General features: G+C 37.4%; 1 pseudogene; it reads right to left on the reverse strand.

The window, feature by feature from the left end:
* Positions 1 to 2,441: 2,441 nt before the first annotated feature.
* Positions 2,442 to 2,550, reverse strand: LOC134174248 (5S ribosomal RNA; annotated as a pseudogene).
* Positions 2,551 to 6,148: the final 3,598 nt, after the last annotated feature.

Raw genomic sequence — 6,148 nt, forward strand, 5'->3', positions numbered from 1 at the left:
TGCAGCAATGGCTCTAGCCTCTGCCCCAGGTCAGGCCAAATTGCTGCAGCTGCATAAACCTTGGAGAAAGCAAGCCAAGAGTAAGATCAGAACAAGACCTGGCCTCCACCTATAACTGAGTCACTGACCCTTGCTGAACCAATCTCCTTTTGCACATGGGAAACATTCCTGATTTTTTTCATGTTATCAGTAGAGATATGTATATGTTTATAAAACCTGAATTTAAATGCCTTTTGTTTGGTTGGGTTTTTTTTTGTTTTGTGTTGGGCTTTTTTTTTATCTAAGGAAAATGTTCCATATTATTAACCAGAAAATTGAGACTTAGTAAAATGCATTACTACCCTACATTCACACAGAAAGTTGTAAAATAGTTTAAATAGTGTAAACGTGTAAATAGATTCAAATACACTAATCCTCTATCATGTCCCTCACTAAAGTAAGTGGATTGGGGCTGACCATGTCAATTAACCACAGGTTTTCACATACCTACCACAGTAGCTTGTCAGAATTCTCACAAGAATTTCCTCTACACAAAGAAACTGCAAACTGAAGCATCATAAAACACCTTCTCTGCAAGTCTTTACAAACCATGAGGTAGGTGTACATGTATTTATCTCTATGCAAGCACTAAGTAAAGTGCTTGCATGTCAGCTTGCTTGCAATGTCAGCTCATAAAACTAGTTAAATAGGAAATTAATTTGGCTGACATTTGTAGTGAGTTGACCTAATATTAGTACATATGTTCTTGTGTACACTCCTTCTCCAGAAAGGAGCCCATTTGCCATTCCAGTCCTGAGAACAAAGATTTACATCCTGAGTCTCTTTTTTTCATCTATCATCCAGTTCTCTAGACACATACAAAAATGTAGGCAACACCACTTTAACTAGTTGGTTTAACACTAATTGCAGTTATATAATATGGTTGCTAACTGATAATCCATGGTTAACTCCTGTGGTTGAGGTTACTGTTTAAAAAATATTAGAGAGGCAGCTTTTGCCTTTAAATTACTCTGTTTCTGGTAGTCAGCAGGGTGTTACGTCAATGCATGCTCATCAAATAGAGGTTTTGATCCAGTCTCTTCTGGTTTCAGTGATCCCATCTGCATCACTTAGGATAATAATTCACAGCCATTTTACAAAATAATTGTAACTGGTAAATTACAGACATTTAAAAGTATAGTAAAAAACTAACAGGTAAGTACTCCCGCCGTCAAATGGATTGTAATGTGTCCTGGGTTCAGCAGTAGCAGTCATGTTTTTTCCTTTGTGTTAGCTGGTGCAGTGCTGTGTTTTGACTTCCAGCCTGAGAACAGTGTTGGTGAAGCCGATGTTTTCAGTTGTTGCTAAGTGATGTTTACCCTGACCAAGGACTTTGTGAGGCTCATGCTCTGCCAGGGAGGAGGGGAAGCCGTGAGGAAGCAGAGACGGGGTGCCTGACCCAGGCTAGCCAGGGAGGTATTCCATACCACAGCACGTCATGCCCGGGGTGAGGGGTAACTGGGAGTTACCCGGAAGGACACGGGCTTCCGGGTGGAACTCGTTTTCTTGGCCGGTGGTATCGTATTCTCTTCGTTATTTTCCCTTATCATTGTTGTAGTTGATAGTAGCGATGGTGATTTGTGTTGTACATTGGTTGCTGGACTCTTCTTGTCTCAACCCATAGGAGTTGCACTCTCGCGATCCTCCTCCCCATTCCTCCGGGAGCGGGGAAGGGGAGAACCCCGGTGCGGGGGATGGACACGGACCTCGATTGTTGTCAGCTCGGCACCACTCACAGGGAGTGAGTGAACAAGTTACCTGACTGGGTTTAAACCACGACAATTCTTTTTGGCACCCAACGTGGGGCTCGAAGGGTTGAGATAAGAACAGATCTGACTGGATTGATAGTCACTCGTCACAATGCTGATTTATTGGCTCTCAAGGTTGTTCCTCTTGATCTCACAGTATCAGTATATCGTACCTTACTTCCATCCGGTGTTTGCTGGATTAGTGTTTTTCAAGTGTGGGGCTTGGGCTAAGGTTTTTGTCCCATTGTACTTTATGGTAATGACTTGTAATACAATAGAATCATTGATCATGAAACTGATCTGGCTTATGTTCCCAGTGTGGTCACCACCTTTATACTTTGGGAGGTATATGATGGAGGTGCTTAGCAATTACACATCTTTTTTCTCCTTCTCAGGTGCTCAACCTGTGAAGGAGACATCCTTTTACCCTCCCAGTCCTCCCCCCAGACCATTTACATTTGAGAGTTTTGAAGTTTTTGAATGGCCTTTTAATGCTGTTGAGACTTGTTTGCTGATGGTGATGGGAATCACCATGCTAACACGCATACAGAGTGTGTTTTGCCCACGACTGATTTCAAGAGTTAAGCAGAGTCAGGTTTGGGTCTTGTCTGGGGTCAAACGATGATGTAGGAGGACCAAGAGATTTTCCCAGAAAAACTACAGCACCCGGGATTCCCAGGTGGTCTCCCATCCAAGTACTAACCGAGCCCGACCCTGCTTAGCTTCCGAGATCAGGCGTTTTCAGGGTGGTGTGGCCGTACTTACTATATCAATGGAACAAACAGAACATTACTGTGGAAAAAAGAATTAAAACTATGGCCTGCTGTTCTTGTTCTGCAGTGCTTGATTTCGAAGATTACACTCTTCATCCTCACACATTTTCCATCCATTATATAGATGAATTATTTTAATTCCATCTTGCTGCATTATATGTGTGTGTTAGGCGAAGTAATTATAATGGAAAGTAGACAGCAATAAATGAGGACTAAAGGCACATAATTTTCAGTGTGTACAAAGATACAAACCAAAGATGTTTACTTAATTTTATCAAAGCAATATCTCTGGAAATTAAAACTTTAATGAAAGCAATAACTGAAGCATAAGCAAAACAATATTAAAGCCCCAACATAATTTTTCATTATATTAAAGGTTTAAAGCTGTTTTCCTTTTTTAATTCTACAGTGCACTCAAAGGAAGTTACTGGGTTTTAATATTATTATTCAGTTGTACATACTTAGAGTATCGACACATACAGTGTCACTGGGGAGTAATGCAAGCAACAAACTATAAAAACTCAAAAATCATCAGTACAGAACACACGAGAGATTTTAATAACTGGAATGAGACTTTTCGTTATTAATGATATGCATCAAAAGCAATGCTGCCGATTCCCAAAATAAGAGCATTAAGATTCATTTCATAACTACTAGGAAGTCTCTTTGCAATTTTTCAAATTAAAAACTCTTCATTTTTATAATGAACAATGTGACTTATCAATGATTGTGGTTTTTCAAAGGCTATTATCTCAACATTCAAGACCTACACTTTTGACCCGGAAGCAGCCTGTAACAAACTGGTTATAAAAGAAGAACCAAGAATATACATTACAATTAACCTTTTTATTTCCCATTACTTTGATATGAGTTCACCACTTTAATTGTAGAAACATTAGGCTGAATCCCAAAAAACTAATGAGTTAGAACACCTTGCAAGGTAAATGGAAGTTTTGTTTGTCTTTAATTCATAGCAAACCTAATCTCGAGATGCTCTGTCAAGCCAGAAAAGTTGCCTAGAGATTTCCTAGTCCCCCTTCAAAGAAAAATCCAAACCTTATGTTTCTCAAAAAGGACACTTGACTTCATTAGAATCAAATCAGCAGTAAGTTAATAGCTTTAATACGTTAATTTATTTTCATATAAATTTCTCATTTAATTTTTCTGTCTTGGAAAAACAAAAAGGACCTGAATTCTGTGCACAGGGGAAAACTACACTGCATGTTTAAAGCAGTAGAAAAAAAAAAAATAAAAAAACATCATTTCACAAAAATCATGGAATAGTTTAGGCTGGAAAGGACCTTAAAATCAGCTAGTTGCAACCCCCCTGACACAGGCAGGGATGCCACACACCAAACCATGTCACCTAAGGCTCTGTCCAACCTGGCCTTGAACACTGCCAGGGATGGAGCATTTACCACTTGTTTTTGGGCAACCCATTCCAGTGCCTCACCACCCTCCCAGTAAAGAACTTCCTCCTTATGTCTAACGTGGACTTCCCCTGTTTAACCTTAAACCCATTACCCCTTGTCCTATCACTACAAAATTTCAATTCCATCATTTAAAAGAATTGCAGGTTATTAAGAAAAAAAAGGCTAAATCCAGTATCGTGAACTCCTGTGAATTTAAAATTATCAAAGAGTACTTTGTGTCCAAAATCAGCAGTAGAACATGGCAGTTAGCAGACAACACAGCATAATTCAGTGAGAATTACAAGTGCTTGATAGTAAAATAAAACATAATCTGCTAATTATAGTTTCACATAGGATGAATTAACCCCTCTGTCATAAATGTAAAAATAAGTTTAAGAAATCATTACAAACAAAAAGATATTAAATGAGAGCTCAGAGAGAAGGGAAATAAACAAGCCTGTAAATTTCTCACAGGGACTGAAATCTCTCTATGACATCTCTTCCTAGTCAATCCCACTGATTTCTCAGGCTTAAAGGACTTAATCCAGATCATATGGATCAATGAGCGATGCATGGTTTGTAGTATTTAATTTATTTTGATTCTCTCCAACATAGGTCTCTGCAAAACAAGTTACACATATACACATTGTGACTTCAAGAGAAGATACTCTTTTCTGGTAATTTGCACTGCTCTCTATAGAGAGTTCTAAGAAAGAGATGCTTCAATCTTAACAAGGATGTAATTGGTCTGTTAGTGTTTATATAATTGCTGGTTGAATTTAATTTCTGAAGAGGTTATGAAGAGATGACAGTTTAAAGTATAACATAGTTTTTAAATGAGCAGTGTAACAGACTCTCAGACTATTCAGCTCTCTTCTGCAGAAAGTACTCTGCTATCGCAACAGACAAGACAATCTCTCAAAACCTGTTAAATGTATTCCTTACATGGACATTCTGAAACTGAAGTATTTGCTTCCCTCAGGATCATTTAATTACTAAAAACACAATAGTATTCAGATCTAAGAATCTCATGTTGTTCAAGGTTTATTAACACTTCAACACCCATTGCATACATCTCTCCGTAAGTCTTTGTAAGCCTATAAAGCTAAAGGGACATTAGTTCAGCCAAATTTTTTGACTGTAAAAGAACATAAAGTGAAACCATTAAGGACTAATGCAAAATTACGCAAAATACATTCTAATCAGTACTACTCCAAGAACTGACCTTAGGCTATTCAGAATATATCATACTACTAATAAAACTGTTAAATTCAGTTCATCTAGCAGTTTTTGTTGATAATATGGTCTACCACACAAAAAGTCTTGTTACATGATGAATTTAATGTAAAAAACATCAACTTGTCTTCCCCCAAATAATTAATTATGTAATCTCATTTACTGACGATGTCTCAAATAATTTAATTTGTGCTTTAAGGGCAATTACATTATCTTATTTTCATCATCAATAATCCAGTTTCTTAGCTGTGCTAAATGACAAGGGCAAAGGACAAATAATTATTCACTTCAGAAGTAGATTACTATGCAGAAAAATGAAGATTTATTTGCATTCTCATGTAAATTCAGTGGGAATTGGTTTTGTTTAATGAATTTGACAGCTTCTACTATCCTTGTTTTGGATCAAAGGGAAGCAAGACATTTTCAGTCTACTAAAAAAGAAACCCTAACTACCTTTTTAAAAGGTGGTGGCAGCCAGTTTAGAGAGTGCTGATAATTTAAGCATAAGTATTAAATTAACCAAGGCAACAATAAGAAATTTTACCTCATGGCAGGTTTAAGAGAGTGGTGGTTTATCATGTTTTCAAATGGAATCCATTTTACTTTCAGCTAGGACACATAAATCAGATTGGCTGGCTGCCCACAGGTGGTCAATATCAGTCAAATGACAGTTTTAAGAAGTTATACAGCATTACAGAAAACATATGAAGAAAACTATACTTCTTAAAATGGTCTGAAAGTAGAATTCTTCACTGTTTGTTGTGTGCTAAATAAATGCAGGAAGAGAAAAAATAGGAGCAGAGGAAGAATAAGGGATGAAAGAAGGAACTGGCCTCAAACAGACCAGTGCAGAAATGTCATTAAGTGTTTATAGAATTATTTTTGGGTATATTTACAGATCCTATGAGAAATGTTCAAATTTTCCAAATGAACTTTTAAA

Source organism: Pezoporus occidentalis, unplaced genomic scaffold (genome assembly GCF_034315485.1).
Source record: "Pezoporus occidentalis ecotype Australia unplaced genomic scaffold, CSIRO_AGI_Poc_V1 ctg59, whole genome shotgun sequence".
Classification (NCBI taxonomy): Eukaryota; Metazoa; Chordata; class Aves; order Psittaciformes; family Psittacidae; genus Pezoporus; species Pezoporus occidentalis.